Source organism: Pongo abelii, chromosome 6, assembly GCF_028885655.2.
Source record: "Pongo abelii isolate AG06213 chromosome 6, NHGRI_mPonAbe1-v2.0_pri, whole genome shotgun sequence".
NCBI classification, from domain to species: Eukaryota; Metazoa; Chordata; class Mammalia; order Primates; family Hominidae; genus Pongo; species Pongo abelii.
The window spans coordinates 32,789,322-32,814,280 of record NC_071991.2 but is presented as its reverse complement, the minus strand read 5'-3'; the positions used below and the strand labels follow the sequence as shown (position 1 = coordinate 32,814,280).

General features: G+C 36.9%; 1 long non-coding RNA gene across 1 annotated transcript in view; it reads left to right on the top strand.

Annotated features, from left to right (window-relative positions):
• Positions 1 to 24,739, top strand: part of LOC129060255 (uncharacterized) — a 44,635-nt gene extending 19,896 nt beyond the window's left edge. Inside the window, exons 2-3 of the long non-coding RNA XR_008526832.1 lie at positions 24,424 to 24,510; positions 24,614 to 24,739. This is a non-coding gene — a long non-coding RNA (uncharacterized LOC129060255). The remainder of the gene's footprint in view (positions 1 to 24,423; positions 24,511 to 24,613) is intronic.
• Positions 24,740 to 24,959: the final 220 nt, after the last annotated feature.

Sequence of the window (24,959 nt, the reverse complement as noted above, 5' to 3'; positions counted from 1 at the left end):
TCCTGTTCCTGTGACATTACATTCTGCTGGTCCAGAGGTCTTAGTTTCAGAAGGAGGAGTGCTGCCACCAGGAGACACAATAACGATAAAATTAAACTGGAAGTTAAGATTGCCACCTGGACACTTTGGGCTCCTCCTACCTCTAAGTCAACAGGTTAAGAAGGGAGTTACAGTGTTTGCTGGGGTGACTGACCTCAACTATCAAGATAAAATCAGCCTACTACTCCACAATGGAGGTGAGGAAGAGTATGAGTGGAATACAGGCAATCCCTTAGAGTGTCTCTTAGTATTATCATGCCTTGTGATTAAGGTCAGTGGGAAACTACAACAGCCCAATCCAGGCAGGACTACAAATGGCCCAGACCCTTCAGGAATGAAGGTTTGGGTCACTCCACCAGGAGAAAAACTATGACCTGCTGAGATGCTTGCTGAAGGCAAAGGGAATACAGAATGGGTAGTAGAAGAAGGTAGTCATCAGTACCAGCTACGACCACATGACCAGCTGCCGAAATGAGTACTGTAATTATCATGAGGACAAGCTGGAAATCTGGAAATGCCCACAGGATTTCCATGTAACAATCTTGATGCATAATTCCAGGAAACCTCAGCTTTTGCTCTTTTAGACTTCTACCGATTGGATGAGACCTGCTCTCATTATAAAGGACAATCTCCTTTACGTAAGGTCAATGATTGCAGATATTAATCACAACTGCAAAGTTGCTTAACAGCAATATCTAAAGTGGTGTTTGACCGAAAAACCTGGTGATTTTGTCATTGTGAAAACATCATAGAGTGTGTTTACACAAACTAGATGGTAGAGTCCACTACACACCTGGGCTATATGGTATATCTATTGCTCCTAGGCTGCAAACCTGTGCAGTATATTATCGTACTGAATACTGTAGGCAACTAAAACACAACAGTAAGTATGTATGTATCTAAACATATCTAAACATAGAAAAGATACAGGAAAAAAATCTATTATTACAATCTTATGGGACAACTGTCTTATATGTGGTCCATTTACCAAAATGTCATGATGGGTTATATGACTGTATATGTAGTATATTATATATTATCACTGTGTATATGTAAAATATTAGGAAATATATGGTATAGAATGTGTTATATAATTCATAACATAATTATTATAACATTATTTCATGACATGTATTATACTATATTACATTATCTTATAATTTTAATATGCCAGTCTTAAATGTCAAAAGAATAGCAAGGAGCTAACATGGCTAAGTGTGGTGGAAAAGGAGTGGACTCTGGAAGATGAGGAAGACAGCTAAGTGAGGGTTAGATTGGGTAGGTCCTTGGGGTCAATTGTATTTGGGTTACAGGGACTGAGATAAAGTGGCATATGTGACTTACAAACTTAAAGATTCAACCTACCTGTTGTAAAGATATTGGGATATGAGACAGCAAGGACAAAAGCAGGAAAAGCAATTGCTGTAACCCCGGGAGAGGGGCTGGTGTCTTGGACAAGGTGGTTGCAGTGGAGATAGGGAGCAGTGCTCCTCTTCCAGTACATTTTAAAGTGGCACTAACAGGATGCAGAGATTAGAAGGGTATGAGTAAAAGAACAGGGTCAAAGGTCAAGTCCAAAACTTTGGTCTCAAGCAAGTGAAAAATGTGGTTACTCTTTCCTGAATTGGGAATAAAAACAGCAGGAGTAACAAGGGCTGGGGGAAGGGAGGGAAGATGAAGAGCTGAGCTTAAGGCATGCCAGGTGTGTTCTTGTTAGACACCCACGTGAAAGGTTAAATAGACAGTTTCATATGGAAGATTGCAGTTCCAGAGCATGGTTATGGGTTGATAAATCATATATTCATGAAAAAGCTGTAGTAAATTGGGTAATTATCTGTTGATAGAAGTATGATTTTTGACTACTGAAAAATTTAATGGTATGTATCCAATAACTTTAAAATAGTGGTATATTTAAAAAATTGTTATATTAATTGATATATTTTTTAAAATCAACATTTTAAATTGATATATTAAAATTGGTATTTTAATTGGTATATTTTAAAAATACCAATATTTTAAAGATCCCAATTCCTGAAATGCAGAAACTGACCTGGCATCCACAGCGAGGTCATTTTTCTTTTATTACACTTAAACAATCTCACAGAATACTAACCTCAGACAAGGTTACTTTTAGATCACGACAAAATGAGACAGAGTAAGGCTACTTCATAATTTTGTCTCATCAAGGATAAACACAAGTTAACTATGCCTTCTACAGAATACCATACATCCCCTCTCTTAGCCAAAATGAGTGAATGCTACTCCTTCACAAGTTACAACCTTATCCCCATTACAGTTTCCCCTACAGAGAAATAAGATTTATTGAAATACGCAACCATTGCCCTCGCTTTATGACAACATCCAATCTAAAGCAATTCCCTGTTTCCTAGACTCCTCTAGTCAACTGACCAAAACCTCAAACTTGTAATAGATTCTTTCTTCCTCCCTTTTACAGAGATACCCCACAGTGTGATCTCCCTTGCTACAATGAGTGCCAAGCCTAACCTGCCTCGCCATAGGTGTGTTCCTGGTGGCCTTTCTCTGGAGGGCATAATAGTGTAGTTTGGCACCACTGATTGGAAAAGAGTTACCAGAATGTTACAATTGCTTAAAAGTGCTTTTTAAAATTATTTTTTAATTTTTCCTTAAGTTATTGGGGTACAGGTGGTATTTGGTTAAATGAAAAAGTTCTTTAGTGGTGATTTGTGAGATTCTGGTGCACCCATCAACCCTGAGCAGTATACACTGCACCAGATTTGTAGTCTTTTATCCCTCGCCCCCTCCCTCTTTCCCCCTAAGTCTCCAAAGTCCATTATATCATTCTTATACCTTTATTTCCTCATAGCTTAGCTCCCACATGTCAGTGACAGCATACAATGTTTGGTTTTCCATTCCTGAGTTACTTCACTTAGAATAATAGTCTCCAATCTCATCCAGCTCATTGCAAATGCCACTGATTCATTCCTTTTTATGACTAAGTAGTATTCCATTGTATAAATATACCAATTACTTTATCCATTCATTGACTGATGGACATTTGGGTTGGTTCTACAATTTTGCCATTGCCAATTGTACTGTTATAATCATGCATGTGTGAGTATTTTTCATATAATGACTTCTTTTCCTCTGGGTAGATACGCAGTGGTGGGATTGCTGGATCAAATGGTAGTTCTACTTTTACTTGGTTAAGGAATCTCCACACTGTTTTCCATAGTGGTTGTACTAGTTTACATTCCCACCCACAGTGTAGAAGTGTTCCCAGGCCAACATCTACTGTTGTTTGATGTTTTGATTGTGGCCATTCTTGCAGGAGTAAGGTGATACTGCATTCTGGTTTTGATTTGCATTTCCCTGATCATTAGTGATGTTGAGCATTTTTTCATATGTTTGTTGGCCATTTGTATATCTTCTTTTGAGAATTGTCTATTTATGTCCTTTGCCCACTTTTTGATGGGATTGTTTTTTTTTTCTTCCTGATTTGAGTTGGTTATAGATTCTGGATTAGTCCTTTGTCAGATGTATAGATTGTGAAGATTTTCTCCCACTCTGTGGGTTGTCTGTTTACTCTGCTGACTGTTCCTTTTGCCATGGAAAAACTCTTTAGTTTAATTAAGTTCCAACTATTTATCTTTGTTTTTATTCCATTTGTTTTTGGGTTCTTGGTCATGAAATCCTTGCCTAAGCCAAAGTCTAGAAGGGTTTTTCCAATGTTATCTTCTAGAATTTTTATAGTTTCAGGTCTTAGATTTAAGTCCTTAATTCATCTTGAATTGATTTTTGTATAAGGTGAGAGACAAAAATCCAGTTTCATTCTGCTACATGTGGCTAGCCAATTATCCCAGCACCATTTATTGAAAAAGGTTATATTTTTGTTTTTGTTATCCCAGCACCATTTATTGAAAAAGGTTATGTTTATATTTTTGTTTGCTTTGTCAAAGATCAGTTGGCTGTTAAGTATTTGGGTTTAGTTCTGGGTTCTGTATTCTGTTCCATTGGTCTATGTGCCTATTATTTTTATACCAGTACCATGCTGTTTTGATGACTATGGCCTTATTGTGTAGTTTGAAATCAGGTAGTGTGAAGCCTCCAGATTTGTTCTCTTTGCTTAGTCATGCTTTGGCTATGCAGGCTCTTTTTTATCCATATTAATTTTAGAATTATTTTTTCTAATTCTGTGAAGGATGATGGTGGTATTTTGATGGAGATTGCATTGAATTTGTAGATTGCTTTCAGCAGTGTGGTTATTTTCAAAATATTGATTCTACTCATCCATGAGCATGGGATGTATTTCCATTTATTTGTCTCATCTATGATTTCTTTCAGCAGTATTTTGTAGTTTTAGAGGCATTTCACCTCTTTGGTTGTGTATATCCCTAAGTATTTTATTTTATTTTTTGCAGCTATTTTTAAAGGGGTTGAGTTCTTGATTTGATTCTCCACTTGGTCACTGTTGGTGTATAGAAGAGCTACTGATTAGTGTGCATTAATGTTGTATCTGGAAACTTTGCTGAATTCTTTTATCAGTTTTAGGAGCTTTCTGGAGGAATCTTTGGGGTTTTCAAGGTAAGTGATCATATCGTCATCAAACAGTAACAGTTTGACTTCCACTTTACCAGTTTGGATGTTCACTATTTCTTTCTCTTTTCTGATTGCTCTGGCTAGGACTTCCAGTTCTATGCTGAAGAGGAGTGGTGAGTCTGGGCATCCATGTCTTGTTCCAGTTCTCAGAGGGAATGCTTTCAACTTTTCCACATTCAGTATTATGTTGGCTGTGGGTGTGTCACAGATGGTTTTTATTATATTAAGGTATGCCGATTTTGTTGAGAGTTTTAATCATAAAGCGATATTGGATTTTGTGGAATGCTTTTTCTGCATCTATTGAGATGATCATGTGATTTTTGTTTTCAATTCTAGTTTATGTGGTATATCACATTTATTGACTTGCATGTGTTAAACCATCCCTGCATCCCTGGTATGAAATCCACTTGATCATGGTGGGTTATCTTTTTGATATGTTGTTGGATTCAGTTAGCTAGTATTTTAAGGATTTTAGCATCTATGTTCATCAAAGGTATTGGTCTGTAGTTTTCTCTTTTGGTTATGTCCTTTCCTGGTTTTGGTATTAGGGCGATGCTGGCTTCATAGAATGAATTAGGGAGGGTTCCTTCTTTCTCTGTCTTGTGCAATAGTGTCAAAGGAGTTGGTACAAATTCTTTGAATGCCTGGTAGAATTCTGCTGTGAATCCAACTGGTCCCGGACTTTGTTTTGTTGGTAATTTTTAAATTACCATTTCAATCTCACTGCTTGTTATTGGTCTGTTCAGGGTATCTCATTCTTCCTAATTTAAGCTAGAAGGGTTGTATTTTTCCAGGAATTCATTCATCTTTTCTAGGTTTTCTAGTTTATGTGTGTAAAGGTGTTCATAGTAGCCTTGGATTATCATTTGTATTTCAGTGGTGTCAGTTGTAATATCTCTCCTGTTTCATTTCTTAATGAGGTTATTTGGATTTTCTCTCTTCTTTCCTTGGTTCATGTTGTTAATGGTCTATAAATTTTATTTATCCTTTCAAAGAACTACCAACATGGCACATGTATACATATGTAACTAACCTGCATGTTGTGCACATGTACCCTAAAACTTAAAGTATAATAAAAAAAGAAAAGAACCAGCTTTTTGTTCTATTTATCTTGTTGGTTTGTTTGTTTGTTTCAATGTCATTTAGCTCTGGTCTGATCTTGGTTATTTCCTTTCTTCTGTTGGGTATGGGTTTGGTTTGTTCTTGTTTCTCTAGTTCCTTAAAGTGTGACCTTAGAATGTCAGTTCATGCTCTTTCAGTCTTTTTGATGCAGGCATTTAGGGCTATGGACTTTCCTTTTAGCACTGCCTTTGCTGTATCCCAGAGGTTTTGGTAGGTAGTGTCATTATTATTGTTCAGTTTGAAGAATTTTTAAATTTCCATCTTGATTTCGTTTTTGACCCAATGCTCACTCAGGAACAGGTTATTTAATTTCCATGTATTTGCATGGTTTTGAAGGTTCCTTTTGGAGTTTATTTTCAGTTTTATTCCACTGTGGTCTGTGAGAGTGCTTGACATAATTTCAATTTTCTTAAATGTACTGATGCTCATTTTATGACCTATCATATGGTCTATCTTGGAGATAGTTTCATGCACTGTTGAATAGAATGTGTATTCTGCAGTTGTTGGATGAAATGTTCTGTATATATCCATTAAGTCCATTTGTTCCAGGGTATAGTTTAAATCCATTGTTTCTTTGTTGACTTTTGGTTTTGATGACCTGTCTATTGCTGTCAGTGGAGTATTGAAGTTCCCCACTATTACTGTGTTGCTGTCTATCTCATTTCTTAGGTCTATTAGTAATTGTTTTATAAATTTGGGAGCATCAGTGTTAGGTGCATATGTGTTTAGGTTTGTGATATTTTCCTGTGGGACAAGGCCTTTTACCATTATATAATCTCCTTCTTTGTCTCTTTTAACTGCTGTTGCTTTAAATTTTGTTTTGTCTGGTATAAGAATAGCTTCCCCTGCTTGCTTTTGGTGTCCATTTGCAAGAAATGCCTTTTTCCATCCCTTTATTTTAAGTTTATGTGAGTCCTTATGTGTTAGGTGAGTTTCCTGAAGGCAGCAGATAGTTGGTTGATGAGTTCTTATCCATTCTGCAGTTCTGTATCTTTTAAGTGGAGCATTGAGGCCATTTACATTTAATGTAAGTATTGAGATGTGAGGTACTGTTACATTTATCATGCTATTTGTTACCTGTGTACCGTGCTTTTTTTGTTTTTTTTTTTTTGATTGTTTTTGCTTTTTAACTTGTAGTTTTGTTTTATAGGTCTTGCATGATTTATGCTTTAAAGAGGTTTTGTTTTGATGTGTTTTCAGGATTTGTTTCAAGATTTAGAGCTCTTTTTAGCAATTCTTGTAGTGGTGGCTTGTTAATGGCAAATTCTCTCAGCATTTGTTTGTCTGAAAAATACTGTATCTTTCCTTCATATAAGATGCTTATTTTTGCTGGATACAAAATTCTTGGCTGATAATTGTTTTGTTTGAGGAGGCTTAGGATAGGGCCCCAATCCCTTGTAGCTTATAGAGTTTCTGCTGGGAAATCTGTTGTTAATTTGGCAGGTTTTTCTTTATAGGTTACCTGGTGCTCCTGTCTCATAGCTCTTAAGATTCTTCCCTTCATTTTAACTTTAGATAACCTGTTGACGACATGCCTAGGCAATGATCTTTTTGTAAGGAATTTCCCAGGTGTTCTTTGTGGTTTTTGTATTTGGATGTCTAGGTCTGTAGCAAGGCTGGGGAAATTTCCCTCTATTATTTCCCCAAATATGTTTTCCAAACTTTTAGATTTCTCTTTTCATCAGAAACACCAATTATTTTTAGGTTTGGTTGTTTAACATAATCCCAGAGTTCTTTGAGGATTTGTTCATATTTTCTTATTCTTTGTCTCTGTTGGATTGGGTTAATTTGAACACCTTGTCTTTGAGCTCTGAATTTCTTTCTTCTACTTGTTGAATTCTATAGCTGAGACTTTCCAAAGCATTTTGCATTTCTATAAGTGTGTCCAATGTTTCCTGAATTTTTGATTGTTTTTTTCTTTATGCTATCTATTTCCTTGAGTATTTTTCCCTTCACTTCTAGTATCATTTTTTGGATTTCCTTGCATTGGGCTTCACCTTTCTCTGGTGCCTCCCTGATTGGCTTAATAATTAACCTCCTGAATTCTTTTTCAGGTAAATTGGGAATTTCTTCTTTGTTTGGATCCTTTGCTGGTGAACTAGTGTGATTTTTGGGGGGGTGTTAAATAGCCTTGTTTTGTCATATTACCAGAGTTGGTTTTCTAGTTCCTATTCATTTGGGTAGCCTCTGTCAGAGTGAAAGTCTAGGGCTGAAGACTGTTGTTCAGAATCTTTTGTCCCATGGAATGTTCCCTTGATGTAGTACTCTCCCCCTTTTCCTATGGATGTGGTACTCTCCCCCTTTTCCTATGGATGTGGCTTTTTGTTAGCCGAACTGCAGTGATTGTTGTCTCTCTTCTGGGTCTAGCCACCCAGCAAGTCTACCTGGCTCTGGGCTCATGCTGGGAATTGTCTGCACAGAGTTCTGTGATATGAACCCTCTGTGGGTCTCTCACCTGTGGATACCATCACCGATTCCGGTGGAGGTGGCAGGGGGGTGAAATGGATTCTGTAAGGGTTCTTAGCTTTGGTGGTTTAATGCTCTAATTTTGTGCTGGTTGGCCTCCTGCTGGGAGGTGGTGCTTTCCAGAGAGCGTTAGCTTTGATAGTATGGAGAGGGACCAGAGGTTGGGGGGACCATAGAACTCCCAAAATTATATGCCCTTTGTCATCAGCTACCAGGGTGGGTAGGGAAGGATCATCAGGTGGGGGTGAGGCTAGGCATGTCTGAACTCAGACTCTCCTTGGGCAGGTCTTGCTGCGGCCGCTATGGGGGATGGGGGTGAGGTTCCCAGGTCAATGAGTTGTGTACCTAGAAGGATTATGTCTTCCTCTGCTGAGTCATGCAGGTTGTCAGGGAAGTGGAGGAAAGCTGGCAGTCACAGGCCTCACCCAGCTCCCATGCAAAGCAAAGGGCCGGTCTCAAGCCCACTGTATCCCCCTGACAGCACCCTACGTCTGTTTCCAGGTGGTGGGCAAGCCAGGTTTGAGAACTTGCCCCAGGCTAGTTTTCCGATCTGCGAAAGACAAGGGCTTGGTTCTTCCCTGGCCTGTGGAGTCTGCACACTGGATTCATGCCTTCCCCTGAGTTCTGGCCAGGAAGCTTCTCACCCAGTTCAAATTGTTACAAAGTTCAGCTGGAGATTTCCTCCTCCCTGTGGAGTTTTACCCCCAGCTCCTCTGGCCGCCCTCCCAATGGGGCATCCCTGTGGTGCTAGGCACACCCTAGCATCCCTGTGGTGCTAGGCACACCCTAGCATCCCTGTGGTGCTAGGCAGGAATGGTCTGCTTGGGGACCCAGCAAGCTCCTAGAGCCTTTCTTTCTGCTTCCTCTACCCTCATGTTTTGCTTGGTTTTCTAAATTGACTTAGGTCCAGGTAAGATTGGAAGCTTCTCCCAAAAACAGACCTTCAGTTCCTCCAGTGGGGGTATGTTTGGGAGAGGATCTCCCTTTTCCACTTCTGCAGTTGGGACACTCAAAGTATTTGAGAAGTCTCCTGGATCCTGCAGAAGCAGTCCACTTCCTTCAGAGGGTCTGTGGGTCCTCTCGGGATTGCCGGTTTGTTCTTGCCATTGATTCGGAGCTAGAATTCACAGTGCAAGCCTCAGTACTCCGCTCTGTCTGTCAGAGTCTTAAAACTGTTTTAAGACACTAATAACGAAGTAGAAATCCAGCATAAGAAAATAAAGGCATGATTAGAAACTTATGAATATAAATTCTCTGTAAAAATAATGTAAAGCAATATAAGTTGAATTTTAGAACTCACAAGCAAATTGAACGTATACATTTGATTGTTGTTTTAAAGAGTATCGTATAACATTGGGATAACACCCATCGACTGCTAAAGGAGAAACAGTAAACTACATTGGATGCATGTGTAGACACTAAGCTGGGCTTCTGAGTTGGAATTCTGCTCCATCACTTATTGGCTCTGTTACCTTGGGCAAGTTACATAACCTTATCTCTCTTTATCAAATAAAAATACAGATTGATGCGCTCAATTTAAAGTTAAATAACAAATGCATGCTTGCTTGCTTGTTTTAGTTTGTGTCCCATGCAATATTTGAGAAATATTGCTACAAAAAATAATCTATTATTTATCTAAAATTCAAATTTAAGTGAATGTCTTATATTTTATCTAGCAACCCTACCTTAAAGAAATCATCTCTAGGAGATTTGGAATAAAGTCTGCAGGAAAAATTTTTTGGAGCTCGTTTTTCCTTTTTCATTTTAATGCTCTATATCTTTGAAGATATATTAAATGTTTTAAAGTAGACCATTTTGTGTCTTAATGCTAAGTATTAGTATTTTAGAATCAGCTAAGTATCGGTATCTTAATCAGTATTTTAGAATTGTGCCAACTTAATAGCAGGTACTTAAATTATTTGTTAAATGGATAGTGGCAAGGTGACAACATAGAGGTTACAAGGTAGACTGAACATACATACATTTTATATATACATATATATACATATATATATACACACACATATATACATATATATACATATATATATACACACACATATATACATATATATACACACACATGGCCAGGTTGGTCTTGAACTCCTGACCTCAGGTGATCCACCTGCCTCAGCCTTCCAAATGTATTTTTGAAACAAAAATAGTTTTTTCCTGATAGACAGGAATCATCAGGGTCCTGCCTTATTGAAATTGCACAAAATTTTGTTATTGGCACAAGATGGAGCCCATTGTCTTTATTGATGCCCTTTGTGTCATTCTAATGTATATGCTTACGCTCTTTTGAAAAATTTCTGTTGTTCTTAATAAAACACAGGGAAAAAATTATAGTGAATACTTACAAACAGAGATATAAATATTTCACAGAAGAAAAAGAGAAAACAGTCTAAACAGAAAATGTTTTAAGCAAAATGATTATAATATGGAGGTAAAATGTAGCCTTCGAATATCTTCAAATTAATGTGTTTAGTTGTTATGAGAGTAAAGAATGACAATGAGAATACTATTGATGAAATTGAAATTTGAGGAAGTAGTATGATTCATATAGAGAATAAATATTTTGAAACATTTATTATTAGCTTAAATTGTATTAATTATTTGCAGTACACCAAAAGAAGAATTTTACTGAAGAATTTCTGAAGAGTAATAAGCAGAAGGTTAAATCTCAAACCAGATTAAGGTGATAAAATGGTGATAATTTTGAAGATAGTGATTAAAAAGAATGCATCACGTAAATTAAGTCAGATTTTTAAAGAAATTCACAAATTGGGAACATTCTGAGCAGGGCAGAGTGCTCTCAACTTCTAATCAACAAAGTAATTCTGGAACTGGATAAAAAAGTAGACAGGAATATAAAGCAATTTTTTTGATAAAGGATATATAGTGATAACGAAACAAAATCTATCTAATATATCTTATCTTGGTTTCAGAAGACACAAATGTTGTATATTTACATAAGGGATTCAAAAGATTGATATTTGTTTCCTATTTAATAGAATTTGAAAGGTACAGAAAAATTCTCTGTCCCCAACTAAAATATTGGGAGACAAAACAAATCAAAACTCAAAATTCAAAAATGATCTGGAGTGTTCCGCTTTTGGCAAAGATGAAATAACACTGGATTTTCATCCCACCTGAAATGATACAATAAGTCTGGACAAATACATGATACAATGTTTTTCAAGTACTTGGACATTAAGCAAAGAAGGAAAGTCATCCCCCAAAAATGAGGGGGAAAAAAGAGTGGACTGAAATTTTCCTAGCTTTCTGTCAGAGAATATTCTCCAGGTCACAGTACAGGAGAAGGGACTCAGAGAGAGAGCCAAGTGGTCTCTCTAAGTTCGGAAGACACACTTGGAAGTCTGAGGAGGCAAAGGTGTCTAGAGTTCATAGGACAAAGCTCCAAAAATGGGAGATGTACGAAGAAAAAACATGTGACCTGAATAGGACCACCCTTGAGTCCTAAACTGAGTACAAGGCAGCATATTCATGTTAGGAAAAGACCCAAGACTGGAGAAAGATTCATCTGAAAATATTGCATTGAATGATACCTAAGGCATTCACAGGACCTGTATTAGTTTTCTTCCCCAGTCCCCAACTGGAAAACTTAACAAGGTGAAAGGTAGGCTACTAGGAAGTGTCTCATTAGTTAGGCAAAATTAGCCCTAGGCTACACACTCCTCTGGTCCAACCAAGTAATTCTTGGAAAGATGAAATTGTTTCCATGGAACTTAATTGTACATCAGAGCAAAGTTTCTGATGATTTGTAGGAATACGAAAATATCCAGCACCCCGCAAGTTAAAACTTGCATCAGGTACTATCATAAAATATAACTCATCATTGGTGGAATATGACACATAAAGAGAAGAAAACCAATCAATTAAAACCATCCCAGAGCTGACAAGATGATAGTGTTAGCAGACTAGGACATTAAAACAGTTAATGCAGTGAATCTGACTATATTCCATGTGTTTGGAAAGTGAGAGGGAAGACTGGACACATCAAGAATGGACATGGAAGATGTAGGAAAAGCTATATCTTCGAAGTACTAGATGAAAACTACAGTGTCTGAGATGAAAAATCCAGTAGAGGAGATAAATGGCTGATTAGATATTGCAGAAGAAAGATTAGTGAACTTGAGGACATACCAGTAAAAACTATCCAAAAAGAACCTCATAGGAAAAACAAGACTAGAAAAATACATGAAGAGAACAGCAGTGAGCTATGAAATAACTTAAAGCAGCCTAAGACATGTTTAGTTGAATTTTTAAAGGGGAAAATAGAGGGATAGGGACAGAAATAAACATTTAAAGAACAAATGGCTGAAAGTGATACCAAGCAATGAGATTAGTGCCCTTATGCGAGAGGCTGCAAAAAAACACTGCCTTTTCCACCATGTGAGGGCAGAGCTAGAAGGTGCCCTGTGTGAACTAGGTGGCAGGCACCAGATACTGAATCTGCTGGTGACTTCATCTTGGCCTTCCAGCTCCTAGAACCATAAGAAATCAATTTCTGGGGGCCGGGCACAATGGCTCAGGTCTGTAATCCCAGCACTTTGGGAGGCCCAGGTGGGTGGATCACCTGAGGTCAGGAGTTTGAGAGCAACCTGGCCAACATGGCGAAACCCTGTCTCTACTAAAAATACAAAAAATTTAGCTGGGCATGGTGGCATGCGCCTGTAGTCCCAACTACTCGGGATGCTGAGGCAGGAGAATCACTTGAACCCGAGAGGTGGAGATTGCAGTGAGCTGAGGTCACACCACTGCACTCCAGCATGGGCGATAGAGCGAGACTCTGTCTCAAAAAAAATAAATAAAAGAAATCAATTTCTGTTGTTTATAAGCCATGTAGTCCAGGATAGTTTGTTATAGCAGCCTGAAAAGACTAAGATATATACATATGAAAAATAAATATTCATAAAAACATGCATAAAACTAATTAAGATGGCAAGTTTATCTCCTCATCTAATAAACGTAATTACAATACAAATCTAATAGAGTTTAAGGATTGCATTATTACGTGAATTTTGCGTATGTGTGTATTATATATAGGAATATAACACACATTAAGATACATATGACTGTGAACACACGTGCACACACACAAGCTATTTAATGTACATTTATGCTTTTGTTTCTCCTATAGTAGTAACCACCCTCCAGTTTCTACACTGTAATCCTAAGATACCCTGAGTTCCCCTATTCCCCTCTTCTCTTTTTCCTATATGAATTACAAACTCCATCCCAACAGGGACTTCTTGTATTTTGGATATAATTTAAAACTTAGCGTAAAGTTGCAAAACAATACAATGAATTCTCATATGTGGGTTACTAAGATTCTGCAATCATTTAGGTCTTGTCCTGTTTGTCTTACCCCTCCCTCTCCCTCTCTGAAACATTTGAGAGAAATTTGGAGGAGGTGTACTCCATTTCCATGATACTTCAGTGTACATTTCATAAGAACGAGAACAAAGACATTCTTTTGTCATTTCCTATAGGTTAGTGCTTCTAGAGCAGGTGCTTAGTAAGCCACTTGCTTCAGAAACACTTGAGGGGTAAAGATGAACTTCACATTCAGATTCCTCCCCCCACCTCTAGTCCCGTTAAATCAGAATCTCCAAAAGTACGGTCTAGGAATTTTAATATATTTATAATCTGGGATGCACCACTCTGAGTTTTATTGCATAAAGAGCTCAAAATAACAATTTTATAGCTTAAAGCGGTATATACAACTTAGAGCAGTCACCCCTGGAGGGCACTGTGGATCAAAGAAGGGAGTCAAAGTACAGTATTACATGACATGTACCTTAGAACCACTGAATTAAATCTCTTACACCAAAAGTTTTTAAGATCACAAAAAATTAAATGTTACTGTTCCCAAAGTGATGGAAGACATTCTTAAAAAATAAAGCAATGCAAAGTAGTTTATAATACTGAGTCTCTTGAATGCATCTATTTTCATGAGTCATTCATTCTTCTCTACCCTGGGATTCAGAAGAATTTTTATCCACAGCTATGATTTTGTAATCATGATACTATCTCTAATATCTGTGAGTACATGAAGCATTCTCATAGAGCGTTTTGGCCAGGTTTCTCCATGTCTTGTCTTCTGAGATAAAAGAATAAAAAATGGATTTTGTGTGCCACATACAGTATTAAGTTGCATTTGGTAGTAACTCTGGGGCTGCAGGATTAGATTGTTTTCAAAATGAAAGCACTGTGACAGCTGCCAGTCAAGGTTGAATTCATCTATTCATTTCAGAAAAATTTTACTGTATTAACATTGAAACGCATTACCGAGGGAGATTTTACAACTCCTTTCACTTTCCTCAGTGTCTTTAAAACAATGTATGTTTTCCTCTATGCACTTTAAAATGGGCCTTCTTAGAAGGCAAAGGAGCAGGGTTTGGCTCTGCCCTTTACCTGGTGCCAGGGGTCCAGAGTTTGCCAGAGATGCCCAGAACTGTGCACAGTGGGCATTCAACAAGTGTTTGTAGAATCAGAATGATGAATCTGCAATGCTAGGCCTCTTACCAGATTTGTGTTTTCTTTGAGATTATTTACAACCAAACGACATTTCCACAACAGGTGGTTTTATAATGACAGAGACACATCTAAGAGCAGGCTTCAAACTTTCCGTGCCTAAAAGGAGCTCTTTTTTGGACCATACTAAATATTTCAACTTTCCCTTACATCAACATTTAGATGTGTGTTTTTATTCATTTCTAATATCCTATAATTTGGGTATAAAAATTTGTAGAAATTATTTGCCTACCTTTTTATTAAATTCAAAAACCAACTTTGTATTTTGAATGAATTTTAAACTTTTCGTCTCTATATTTTATTATGCTTTCTGCATATTTTTTTAGATTCTATGTAACAATTGCATCAATGCAATCATAATATTTTCTCTTGCTTATGGAGTCTAAACTTGAACAGCTTTCTCTATTAATCCAGTTTGAAATTAGTTTGTCTTCATTTTTCCCAAAACAAATAGATAAAATAATAAGAGATTCTGGAAGCAAATATTTATTGTTATAAAACATCAAACATTTTATTTTGACTAATGCTGAACTATTATTTTCATTGGGGAATAGGGAATGTGGGTTCTTCATTTAACAAACACAGACTTTACTAGGAGATATTTAAAGCCAACGTTCTTGGTTTATACATAAGGTGTGTTACGGCGACAGCGGCAGTGGTGATGGGGTATGTGTTTGCATTGGGAATGTAGTAGTATATTAATCTTTGTTGACAAGCAGCTGTGTAATTGCATTTCTGAAGGCCAGCTTGAGTTATCACTTTAGAATGCAGTTATGTCACATTCAAACTGTTGGCAATAGAGTGAGATGTACTGTAATGACAAACAGAAAATAAAGAGATACTTGTGGTTTTAATTTGTCAGCATGCCACTCTTGAAGGTCGGGGAAGGCAGATAGCGAAGTGGCTGTAAGGAATCTTCAATAAGTCTCTACCGCACTCTCTGCTCCTTTTCTCTCCCTCACAATAGTCTTCCAGTCACCTCACCTCTAGAAAATATTTAGAATCTTGGCTTTGCCTCTTAAATGTTTGCTTATGAGAAAGGAAGAAAATAAACCAAAAGAAGATAATTCTTACTTGTGGAATTTAAGTCACCGAAGTGCACAAGAAATTTTAGAACATGAACGCTCTCTAAATCATTTAAATCACATAATATGGAAATGCCTATGTTTATGACCAGTGTTTAGAATTAGTTTTGCCATTCTTTCATAACTATGTAGTCTTCTCAGGCTGCCATAACAGAATACCATAGACTAGGTGGCTTAAATGACAGAAATTTATTTCTCATAGTTCTGCAGGCTGGAAATCCCAGATCAAGGTCTGGTGTGTTTCGTTTAAAGTGAGGGCTCTCTTCTTGGTCTGTAGACAGCTGCTTTGTCCTCATAAGGCCTTTTCTCTGGGTACATTAGGGAGAGAGAGAACAACAGATATGTTTGGTGTCTCTTATAATCCTACCAGAGGACGGCCCCAACCTCATGACGTCATTTAACCTACAGTACTTCTGTAAAGGCGCCATCTCCAAACACAGCCACACAGGGAGTTAGGGTTTCAACATATGAATTTTACGAGGGGCACAAACATTCAATCCAATACCTCCACCCTGGCTTTCCAAAATTCATGTCTTGCATTTATTCCATCCCAACAGTCCCCCATATCTTAACTCATTACAGCATCAACTCTAAAGTCAAAAGTATCATCTAAATATCTAGGTCACAGATGTTTGAAAATGGAGGTACAATTCATCTTGAGGCAGTTTCTCTCCAGCTGTGAACCTGTGAAACTAGACAACTTATCCACTTCCAAGATATGATGGAGGAGCAGGCATAAAAGTTTAGAATGAAACTTTTTCATTCTAAGAGGGAGACATCAAAAGGAACAAAGGGGTGAGAGGCTGCAGGCAAGTCCAAGACCTAGCAAAACAACTTCTGTTAGAACTAAAGACATGAAGGTAGCCCTCTCTGGCTTGGTGCCCCCACTTCTGGGCCTGCTGGGTGATGGTCTTGTCCCACAAGCTCTGCTGGGCTGGGGCAGCAGCCAGACCTGTTGAAACCACAGAGATGGCTCAACCCTTTTGAAACTAAGGTGGAGGCAACTTTGCTCCCAGGGCCTTTGGTGGGCCTGGTGATCTCTGAATTACCTTTAGAGTCACTCTTCCCTTATCTTGAGGAATAAATCATAGTCAGTGCTGAAGAGCTCTATAGTCCAGTCCTGTGCCTTTGGTCCAAACTGACTGTATCTCTGCTTGCATAATAGTTCCATCTATATTCCTGGCTTCTGCCTATAGGGCTGGTTAACATCATGGATAATCTCTTTTAGGAGTGATTGTCCAACCATACCCTTGGTTTTGTCTTGAACAGTCTTCCTCAGGTTTTTGCAATATGAATAGGCTTATCTTTTTCAAATCTTTAAGATATGTTTTCTTTAAGCTTAAATATCCCTTCATTTTAATCTCTTATCTCACATTTTACTAGAAACAGCATGGAGAAGCCCAGTTGCTCTTTGTACAGTTTGCATAGAAATCCCCTCATCTGAATATACAACTTTATCCCTTGTTTGTATTACTTTCCCCAAAACACTGAAAATAAATTCAACCAAGTTCTTTTCCACTTTATAACAAGAATCACCTCTGCTCCATTTTCTAAATAAATAGCTCATTATTTCAGTTTCAGACCTCATCAGAATAGCCTTTAATATCCATATTTCTACCAACATTATTTTTCTGATGGCATTTGTATGCATTAACACTAATCATCAGAAATACGATTATATGAATATAAGAATGCTTACCTGCCATTTCAGACAATTATGACTTTATTAAAGTAGACACAGCCTCCTTACCTGGGGGCTCACAGGCTACAGGTTAATAAATTTTAGGTTATTAAAGTTGTAGGATAAATAATCACAAAATATCAAGAACTATCCAGTAATACAATACTGAAAATACAGATGAAAGAACTAAAGTCCAAAAAATGACTTGGTTAAATGACATAATTAAGCAACAGTTGACCAACTGACAAAAAAGAATCTTTCTACTGTAAATTCCCAGGATCTTGTCTCTGCTAGAGTCATATAAAACACTCTAGGTTTCAACTAGTGGTGTGAACCTGACCTTCATGTTGCAAGAGTAAACCAATTGGCATAGTTGTTCATACAAAGGGTAATGTCTAATAGTACAGCCACCAAGACTAATTTGATCTTCTTGGCATAAAAAACATTGCCACTTGTTTGCTGAAATAAAAAAAGACAGAACTTTCTTTTAAAAAAATCTAATAACCCTGTGAAAAATATCAATGGTTATTTCAGCATTTGCCATTTCAGATAAAACCATTTTGAGTTCTCATGGTTTTTTTGTTGATGTGAACAAAATATATTTAATATTATAGTAAAAACACTGTATATGACATATGTAATTCTAACTCATAAAAAATGAACAAAATTTACTTATTGATTTTTATAATCAATGGCAAACAAAACTAACTACAACGATTTTTTTAGGCTTATCATGTAAGTCACTCAAAGATAACATTAAGAGAGACACATGTTAGAGAGCAAACCTTTGATTTAATTCACAATTTAGAAGGTGTAAAAAGAGTCTGTAGAATGTTGATCCTATGAGATACCTAAAGTATATACAATTCTTATAACAACTATAATGATTGAAAACAGACACTCAAACTTAAATATTGTAGAAATTCTAATATTGTTTCTAAAGATCAAGTAAGTGAAGAATTGTTCAGAAAGGCATTTGATGCCCACTGAAGGTGGTAAGAAATCCAAAATCTTGAGGCTGTTCCAGCTGCCATGGGTGCATGAAAAAGAGAGGAATGGAGGGAGAGAGAGAGAGACAGACAGAGAGAGAGAGAATCTCAATCCCAGTGAGCTCATTGAGCTCATTGTACCTGTGTGCTGGAGTGATTGATGTTTCCTGGATGGTCAGAATGCCTGGGACAGTGAGATCATCCTTTGCTGGCCAGAATTTTGTCACTGTGTTTAGTCAATATGACATCATTGTATCTAGAGGAGTCAACCTTTGTAGTCACCAGCAAGTTTACAGTAGACATTCCTTTGTCCATGTCTCATCCATCATACCTCTGCTCCAGTCTGTCATGCCCATTTATGAAAACCCATAGCAATAGTACTTTAGAGCATATAAAATTATAATAAATAATAAGCCTATACATGAGGAAATTAGAAGCAGGAATTTGCTTGGGTAGGTGGTATGGATAGGGAATTTACAATGACTGCCATGTGCAATAATATCCTTGAAGAAGTGGGACTACTTTGGTTGCATACTTATTGCTGAGATGTTATGAGTAGCTGAAAGATTGTGTTTGGGGAGGAATGGTCCTGTTATCAATGCTGTTGTTGTCTTGTCAATGCACCTTAGTGTAGCAGTTTCTCGTTGTCTGAACTAGTACCTGGGGTTCCTTGTCCTATGTCCAAGAAAATTAAGGAACACAGACACAAGGGTGAGGTTGGAGCAAAAGTTTAATAAGTGAAAGAAGAAAGCTCTCTGCAGCAGAGAGGGGAGTCCGAGTGGATTGCTGGGTTACAGCTGAATGCAAGAAACTTTTATAAGAAACTGTTCTCCTCCATGTAACTGTTTGAGTAACTTTTTATTAGTAAAGCTGTCTGTGCAACTCCCCTTATCTTATACAGCTGTGGGTATGTCTCTAGGCAAGCACAAAGCACTACTTCTCTTGTAAGTATAACTGTGGGCTTGTTTTAGTTAAGACCCCTCCTCCCTGTGCCTGTTTACATGGAGCCCACCGTGTATATGCCTAAAAATGGAAGGAAACTTTTTCCTGGGAGCTCTGTAATTATACAAAGAACAAAGGGCTTCTGTGCTGGACCCTGTCTGCTTATCTGTGTGCAGGTGCAGCCTGAGTTTTTTCCCAGGTTGTTTTATTTTCACCTATTGCTGTGACTTTTCAGACAGGCCACTTCTGCAGTCTAAGTTTTCCCCAACTGATTTTTCCTTTCCTTCTCCATCTCTATTGGAGAGCAGAAGTTTCTGGGGACCTCATATCACAACCTGTACGTCATCCTGGTCTACAGATATCTTGTGCAAGAGTGCTGCACCAAGCTTCATCCAAGTGAAACCTTTACCTGATCACTGGAACGGGGCATGTCAGTTGACTACAGTAAGTGATTGAGTGAAGACCAAGTTTAGCTGACAACTGGGGAAACTTAGTAAAAATCATGTCCAGATAATTTTGAAGAAGCATGATAAAATCCATGCCCCAGTTCAAACTTTGGGAACATACTCCGGCTTCCAGAAATTTTCTGGGTTTCAATATGTAGTCATCTGACTTATGAAGACTCTTCCACATTTTAGTGTTTCACTTATTTCCTGGTCCACTTGCAAGGAGATGAGTCCATGTGTCTAATTCTGGCCAATGGACTTTGATGCTGAAATGCCAAGCGAGGTTTCCCAGGCTCTCTTCCTTGTTCATGAGGCTAGAGGTCAAGGGCTAAAACATGGTGGTCACATGACAGAAGGAGCTCTGGTTCCTGAATTTGCCACTTGGAAGCTGCACAGCTATAATTTCACCCATTAATCTTAACTGAAGAAAAAACGTGTTCCCTGCTTAATCCATGCAGTAGTTTTTTAATAGTAATTGGTGTCTTTTGACTAATATAATATTTCTTCTTTTGAGATTGTGAAACATGTCATTTTCAATTAAGCAAATACCATTGAGGTGAAAAATTAATTTAAAAAGTTTATTATAAGCTGTCTTATGAATATTGATCACCTGAGTTTTATTTGAGGGCACCCAAATTCTCTTCTTTATCCTTTCAATGATTTTGAGAGAATTTTATTAATCTATGGAAATAATGTTGTTTGCATTTACTTTATAAACTATTTTTCTTATGGTTAGGTTAAAAACTTTATTTAATTGTAGCCAAGGAACATAATTTTTTTAAAGGAGCAAAAACCTGACTAATCAATAAACTGTGTGAGAATATATTGAATTATGCAAAGAAAGAATTGAAGGAAAAGTTGCGTTTTCTATATTGGAAGCAAGAGAGAAGAGTAATAAGAGCTCTTCTGGTAACATTGAAAATTAAAATTACAGTAAAGGAAAGAGCCTTTTACATCTGGGTTGCTTTCCAGGTCAGCAAGTTAATTCTGTGTTACTTGCATTGGTGATTTAACCTCTCAAAATTTCAGTTCAAAATCAGTTAAACAGTAGTCTAAATACCTCTCACAATCAAATATGATAGAATGTAAAACAGCTCAGTATACCGTAGGCATTCAGTAAATATTTATTTCTTTTTCTTTTCTTGTCCTTTCCTTGATACAAATTTTCATCATAAAATAGACAAATAACCAAAACCTGTTAAGTAATAGAGTTATAACAGGCTATAAAAATAATAAATGTTTGGAGGCAGTTTTAACAAAATTAATCCATCGGGTAATAAAGTTATAATCACACACAGCCTTTGCAACCGTAAGGCCTATGATCTACTAGAGATAAAAGTATTAGCAAAGTAATTACAAGTGAGTGCATGAGAAAAATTCAAGGAGAAATAAAAATCAAAATAAGGAAAATTTTAAGCAACCTAGCGATTTGCACTAGTGTTCTTAAATAAGTAATACTGAAACTGAAGACTGAAGAATATGCAGACAAAAGCAAACTATAATTAAACCCCAGGATGTGCACAGGCTCAGATGAGAGAATAGTGAATTTGAAAAGCTGAAAGTTAAGTTTGTCCGGGATGAAAGGCGAGAAAGGAGGAATAATTGTAAGTAAGTGTGGTACAGTATGTGAGGCAAGCTTGGGGCAGGTAGTAGCAGCCATGTGAGGGAATTTGCCATGTGCACTAAAAGCAATGGGAAGATGCGTAGATGCATGCATGGCACTGATTCTTTACGTTCCTGTGTCCATGCCCTTTGCTATATGACTTCATAGTGGCCACTCTCTCTATCCCTGGGACCAGCCATAGCACATAAAACAACCTGGGAAAAAACTCAGGCCACTCCTGCAACAGATAAGCAGACAGGGTCCAACACGGAAGCTCTTTGTTCTTTGTGTAATAACAAGCTCCCAAAAAAAGTTTCCTTCGCTTTTCAGGCATATACTTGCTTTGGACAATAGACTGAAGTGAAAAAAAAAAAAAAAAAGCAGTACCAGTTTCTGAATATAGGCCTCAACATGTCTTACAAGCTTCTTATACTCTTGTACCTCTGTCAAAACTGTGAGAGAGATGAACCTTCTGGTGACAAGAGGTGATGAAAATCACTGGGAATAGATTTTTTCTAGCTAAGCATCCCAGCTGAGCAACCTTAGACAAATTCCACCTAGAGAAGATCACAAGACATCCACTAATGTGTAAAGTGAACCAGCTGATCGGACTATACATGAGCAAAAGTAGCCTCATCTGCACATTCTATCCAGCCAAGCCCTGCCTATATCAGCTAAATACTATAGATGTATGAAAAACACAATTTTACCCCCTCTAGGATAATGAAGTTTTGAGAGTTTTCAGCATGCAGTGATAGCAAATACTGAGGGCTTTGAATCCAGACAGATACAAACATTTTTCACTTTTACAATATAATTTTTGATACAATAATGGAAATAAAACAGAAGAAAGAAAGAAAGGAAGGAAGAGAGAGAGAAAGGAAGGAAGGAAAGGGAGGGAGGGAAAGAAAGAAAGAGAGAAAGAGAGAAAGAGAAGGAGGGAGGGAGGAAGGAAGAAAGCAGAGGGAAGGAGGGAGGGAAAGAGAAAGAAAGAGAGAAAAAGAAGGAAGGAAGGAAGGAGAGAGGAAGGGGGGAAGAAAAAGAAAGAAAAAGCAAAATAAAAGAAGGAAGGAAGGAGAGAGGAAGGGGGGAAGAAAAAGAAAGAAAAAGCAAAATAAAAGAAGGAAGGAAGGAGAGAGGAAGGGGGGAAGAAAAAGAAAGAAAAAGAAAAAGAAAATAAAAGAAAGAAAAGATAAGAAAGTAAGTTACCAGTCTGAGGTTTAGAATAAAATGGGGGTGACTGGGGACAAATGCATAGAGAGGCATCGATTTGGAAGATATTTGAGGCATAGGAAGAATCAATAGATTGGTATATTTTGTGTATGCTACGTTGACATTCAGAGATGAAACATATGCTTCTGGCTTGTCATGTTTTACTAAAACAAAGATACCAAAGGAGTTAAAGATTGTAACAGCAGAAATAATATAATTGTAGACAGTTCTCAAAAATATGAATAAATTAAATTATCTTGGGGGAGTTGCCATCATACTGATTTTAGAATTGTGACCCAAAATATGTATTTGAAAGTTACTCGCAATAAAAGGGGGAGACATAAAAATATATTCTGAGTTATAGGTAAAGCTTGAGTCAAGTGATAAAATTTTTAAAATATAATACCAAGTAATTGATTGTGGTATATCTTGATCAAAGGTGATGTGTTTTCAGAATTATCTCAGATAAGTATGTTCATGGTGAGAGGGAGGAGTCCCTTGTAGATATGTCAACTATCTAAAGAGTTTAATATGTCTTTTTCTGGTTGGTGCAGAAACATCCTGGACATATGATAGGGTTACATGTCTTTTAGATAAGCAAACATAACATGGATAGATTTGGACACAGTTATAGCAGTCTGGGATGACGAATCTGTCTCCTTTAGAACAATGCTTTTCCATATCAGCATTACTGATATATTAGGTTGGATAATGCTTCATTGGGGAATGGGAATAGTCTTTGCATGATAGGATGTTTAGCAGCATCCCTGGCCTGCGCTCACTAGATGCAAGTAGCATCTCCCAGTTGTGACAACCAGAAATGTCTCCCTACATTGCTGTAACCCTGTGGAGTAACAGTATGTTGAATTGAGAAACACTGCTAAGGGTAGGTGATTTTTTAAACATGGAAAGCTAAATAATTAGGTATAGATTTTGCAATGTATATCAAAACCATGATAATAATATCACTGTATATTGTTTGTTTGGTTAGTAAATGCTCATTTTTTTTTCAAGAATCTTAATACGAGGTAACTTTCTGGAGGTAATGAAAATGTCCTATATTTTATGTAGGCTGTATATTACATTTGTCAAAAACTTTCTACTGAAATAGGCCCTTTTGATCTGTGCATTTTAATGTAAATAATTATGCTTAAATTGTTTTTTTTTAAAAAACAACATTTTCTTAAAGTTTAAGGGAAATGCAGAAGTTAGGCTTTCATTTTAAGCAGCAAAGTAAAAGACAATTTCCTTAAGTGCATTATTGTATTGTGGTTTGACATAATGTCATTTACTGTATTTCTAAATTTAGTGTATTGTATTTACAAAAGTTGTTTAAATGCTTTTGAAGATTACTTTTTGTTAAGCAGGCAAATTCTCCCTGTAAGACATGTGAAAACACTAAGAATATAAAAATTCATAAATATAGTTCAATATATTAAAAGAAATTTAATTAACTTGGTTTTACAAGGGTTTAAAGGGAATTTAATCTGTTCAACCTAGGTTAATTGAACCTTACTGCAATCACAAGCAAAGGTGCTATTTTTTCTTTATTCCTCAGATTAAAACAATGTATAATGAATTTCAAAAGTTGAACTTTAAGGCTAGAGGAGCCCATATTTTTAAATTTTTAACTTTAATAAATTGAAAATTAATGTAAAATACCATAATTCTAAATAATCCTTTCTTTTTACCTGAAAAGTTTGTCAAGGACAAAACCACAAGAAACTCTGAAATAAAAGAGGTAAAGAACATTCAAGGAGACTGAACAGAAGATGCCAAAAATGTGGTAAGAAAACCCTGAGAAGAGTAGCAGAACCCATAGAGAAAAAGTGTTTGGAAGAGGTGGTGGTGGTCAACAGCTTTTTTTTTTTTTTTTTTTTTTTTCTCAGAGACGTATATTTGACCCAAAGTACAGCAAAATGGGAATGATCCACGAAAAGAGAGAGGAGGAAAGAGGTCAGTTGAGTCTTAACATGGTGCCATGGCTATAGTAGTTCTAGCGAAGCATATTCCAAATGAGAAAATAAGTACTTTCACAGATGGAGTAAATAAGTTTCCATACTATTTATAGACATTTTCTACCTATCTGTCTAATTCATGTATGTACTGTGAGTTTTTATATGCATATTTATGTATACATTTACATAACTCTCAGCTATCTTCTATCTAGTATGAATGTGAATTACCAAAAATAAATATAAATATGGAGGAAAAATCAAGCCTCTTCAGTTGCCT